Here is a 4,469-nt window from a genome sequence, read left to right as displayed (position 1 = left end):
AAAAGCCAAAATCTCTGTAAATGTTCATTAAAACTAATAAAATTTCATAATTTAAAAAAAAAAACAAGCTTGGAAGCAAGAGTGGCTTTCACTTCTGAAATAGTTTGCCTCCATAAAGTTTATGAACTTGGAGAAACGATGAAAGCTATACAAGTGTTAAGGTCTTTATTTCATAGGGTTGCTATGAATCGTATATGACTTAACAGCACTTAACAACATTATCAAACTGCTATTGGTAGAGTTACACCAAATTTCTAAGGTGATCCACACCTTGCCTAATAGCATACTAGATATTTATTAAGTATGTGAGTCCAAAATTAATTTTTCTCTAATAAACATATTTTTAATGTCTCTGGAGAAGGGAAAACATCAGTAAAAGAAAGATTCTCATTGAGATGACTGACACTGATTATAACAATGAGATTAAGCACAATCAAGACTGTGAACATGTTTCAATGTTGATTAATATTTTTTTTTTGACAGTGGAATAAGTTTATTCTTATGTACAGAAGAGACGGTGTGTACGTCAGCCCAGTTTGGTGGCGAGTTCTTTGGGCTTGGCCTTCTCCGGCTTGGCGAAGCGGGCCACTAACTTGGGCCCCAGGACATTGCCTCCCAGTGGCGGCGGATCTCACCATATCTGTCGTTGTAATTGGTTCTGATGGCTTCTACCAGCTTAGCCAGAGCGCCTTTATCTTCCGGGTTCACCTGCGTGAAGACAACAGTGGTGCAGGTCTTCTGGTGGACAAGGCGGCCCAGCCTGGCCTTGCCCTTGATGATGCAGTAGGGAACACCCATCTTCCGACACAAGGTCGGTAGGAAGACCACCAGCTTGATAGGGTCCACATCGTGTGCGATCACCACCAGCTGGGCCTTCTTGTTCTCCACCCTGGTGATCGTATTCACCCCTGCACAGATGACGGGGGTCTCTTGGTGGGGGTGTCTCCTTTGCCAGCAGCCTTCTTCTCAGCCTTGGCCAGCAGCCTCTGCTTCTTCTCCTTCTTGGTCTCTGGTCAGTACTTGTGGGCCAGCTTCAGCAGCTGAGTAGCTGTCTGGCGGTCCAAGGCCTGGGTAAACTGGTAAATGGCGGGTGGCACCTTGAGTCGTTTGTAGAGGATTGGCCTCTGCCGCTGCAGCCGGATGTAGTGGGGCCTTTTGACAAAGTGGGTAAGGTCCCTTTTTGGTTGGATGTCCTGCCCGATGCCAAAGTTTCTGGGCCTTTTCTCGAACAGGGGATTCACCACCTCCTTGGCCTCCTGCTTCTTGACCACGGCAGGCGCCGGGTCCACCTTCTTCCCCTTGGCCTTCTTTCCCTTAGGCATCTTGGGTGGATGGGCGAGAGCTCAATGTTGATTAATTTTATAAAATATAATTGATGGGAATGATTGTATGAAACACATTGTGAATGATGGATAGTGTGAAACACAAGGTATACAAACTTTGTAATCAAATTGACAAAAAATAAATTTTTTAATTAAAAAAAAACCAGATTGTGAAGATGACTTGGGGTTGGGTAGAGTTTTGTTCTGTTGTGCCTGGGGTCCCTATGAATCAGAGCCAGCACAATGGCATGTAGTCATAACAACGTAAAGGGATCACTGGTGTCTTAACGGTAAGGAGTCGTGTTGTCAATCCATCCTCACTCAGTTGGAATCCACCAGCTACTCTGTGGGAGAAAGATGAGCAATCTCTTCCCATGTAACTTGTGGTTTCTGATAACCCACTGAAGGGTCAATTATAAGTTGGATCCAACTTGATGGTTCATAACAACAACAGTAACATATATTCACTATATGCTTTTTCTTCACTCTCATTGTGTTGATTAGTCTAAGTCATTTATACTTAGATTGCTAAGAATTTTTACTTAGTCTACTGATTTGGATCCTTATTTCCTCCTTTAAAATTGCCAGAATCCTAATTGGAACACTAGCCTGACTGCCTGGAGGGGGGGCGGGGGGGGTGGGGGAGAAAAGAAAGGAAATCTGTGTAGCCTTGGCTGTTTTTTCTTCCTGGGAACTAACCCAACCTCTGTGTCACCTGCTGATGGCTTGAATCTCTTTGGTAAATAGGTTTCAAACCAGGTAGCTAGTAGTAGTGACAGGGAATACTCTGTTGAGAAATGTTTGAGACTCTCTTCTAGGGAAAAGAAGCATGCTTTTTTTGAAGTGGAAGGAGCATGGGAAGGGTGAAGGCATGTATTTATCAGCTTAAGCTCAGAGATTCCTGCTGCTTACTATCATGCTAGATTAGATTCTTTACACGTTGAAACCAGCCCCTTTAAGGCCAAGTTTCACATCTCTTTAAACATTGTGCTTTGACCTGAGGTTGCCCTCATGGGGATCGCCATTCCGGCAGTTTGTGGTTCCCCTATTCACCGCCTACACCTTTTTAAATGGTATCTCCTTGAATTACCCTATTTTGAGAGTTCCATCTGTTTCCTTTTAGACCCTGACTAATACAAACGTTTACTATGTTCCAGGCACCAAGGATACAGCAATAAACAGAGAAATAAAATTTCCTACACCCCGGAGATTACCTTCTGGGCAGTTTTGAAATGTCTTGCAGCCAGGCCTGGGTAATCTACAGCTTTTCATGTCTGAAATTGTTATGCCAGGAGCTCTGAGAGCACAGTGGTTAAGGTGTGTAGCTGCTAACCCACAACTGCTAGGAGGGAGAAGATAAGATGATCTGCTTGCATAAAGATGTGAAGCCTTGGAAACCAGATAGGGCAGCTCGCCTCTGCCATATGGGGTCACTCTGAGTTAAGGTCCACTCGATAGCAGTGTTTGGTTTTGGTTTCATCTTGTTGTGTACCTACAAGTATGTTTTTGTGAAAAACTCTGTGATTAGACCTCCAGTAAATCCTACAAGGAGGAACTGTCTTTGTCTCTCTTCTATTTCTTGTATTGCCTTCATTTACTAAACAAATATTTATTGAGCATGAGTGTCCAATAAACACTTGCTGTCTTTTACTGTTCTGGGTTTCATGGTATATGCTGGGGAAGGGAAGGTGGGCAGGGAAGACCAAACAGAACTCCATTGCCAATAGGCCAGTTATGAGTCATAGCCACCCTCTAGGACAGAGCTGGAAGCTGTGCTGGCCTGGTTGACCAGAAGTTGTGCTGCTCACGCAAAGGCATTCAAATCCACCAGTGACTTTGTGAAAGAAAGATGGGTAATCTCTTCCCATGGAATTTCTAGGTTCAGAAACCCAATGGAGGGTCAGTTAGGGGTTGGTTTGAACTTGTTGGCAATGAGTTGAGTTGAAGTCAGAGTAGCACAGCTCCATGGAATTTCCAAGGTTGTAAATCTTTATAGTTTTCTTCCTCTGAGCAGGTTGGTGGGTTTAAGCCGCTGACCTTCCAGTTAGAAGCTGAGCACTTTAGTCCTAACACTGTCAGGGCTCCTAGGGCAGGGAGTGTTATTATTGTTGTTGGGTACCATTCAGCCAGAACCAATTCATAACTGACCCTTGAGCACGTTTTCAGAGGCAGTAAATCACAGAGGAGATTGCTCATGTTTCTTCCACGGAGCTCCTGGGCAATTCTGATGGATCATGTGCTTTTGAGTTGGCAAAGTAACTCTACCACTATGCCAGCAGGGAATACAACAAAGATGACTAGGATAATTCTTGTAGGAAATAGACTCATAAACAATCCCCACGCTATGGAAATCTGGAGGAGAGAATGACTGACTCACTTTGAGGATGAGGAAAGGCTTCCTAGAGGTGATTTTCTCCTTGGGCTTGGGTGGATGAGTAGCGTTTTGCCAGAAATAAAAAAAGGGGAGGATATTTGGGAAGAGGGAAGGGGTTGTGAAAAGTCTTGAAGGTGTGTCCAGGAATGAAAAGACTGTGTGTGTGACGTCATACCATGAAGGATAGCCATGGGGTTGTGACAGGAAAGGTATCTGGAGTCCAGATTTTGAGGATAAGTTGTACATGGAGAGTAAAGAACCAGTCTAGTATGTAACATAAGAAGTATAAAACAGTGAGTGTAAAAATCAGATTTATATTTTAGAAAGAGAATTTTGGAAACAGTGGAAAAGGATAAATATTAGACACAAAAAGAATAAGTTGTTGTTATATACCATTGACTCAGAACTGATGTATAGCTGACTCTCCAGCAAATGTTCAGAGGTAGTAAACCACACAGAAGGAGATTGGCCATCTTTCTCCTGGGGAACAATTGGTGGATTTGAACCATGTGCCGTTGGGTTGTCAGTGCAACTCCTTACCACTGAGCCACCATTTTTTATAGCAACAATGTAAGAAGTTAGTGGTGGAGGCAAAACTAAAGCAAAGACAATGAGAATAGACAGATTAAGCAGAGTGAATTTCATTGGATGAAGATGAAAAGGGGAGACTAAGATGATTCAAAGTAGAAGGAAGAATAATCAGTAATTTGGTAAATTACTTTTACCAAAGTAAAAGTAAAAGCACTTGAGGCTCTTCCTGATCTAAAGCAAAG

General features: G+C 43.1%; 1 pseudogene; it reads right to left on the bottom strand.

The window, feature by feature from the left end:
- Positions 1–526: 526 nt before the first annotated feature.
- On the bottom strand, positions 527–1,322 carry LOC102857256 (annotated as a pseudogene).
- Between the last annotated feature and the right edge of the window lie 3,147 nt (positions 1,323–4,469).

Source organism: Elephantulus edwardii, unplaced genomic scaffold (assembly GCF_000299155.1).
Source record: "Elephantulus edwardii isolate Elephantulus edwardi_28Jun2011 unplaced genomic scaffold, EleEdw1.0 scaffold00058, whole genome shotgun sequence".
Taxonomy (NCBI): Eukaryota; Metazoa; Chordata; class Mammalia; order Macroscelidea; family Macroscelididae; genus Elephantulus; species Elephantulus edwardii.
Note: the sequence above shows the minus strand (reverse complement) of the source record. Positions and strands in the feature narration are given on the sequence as shown.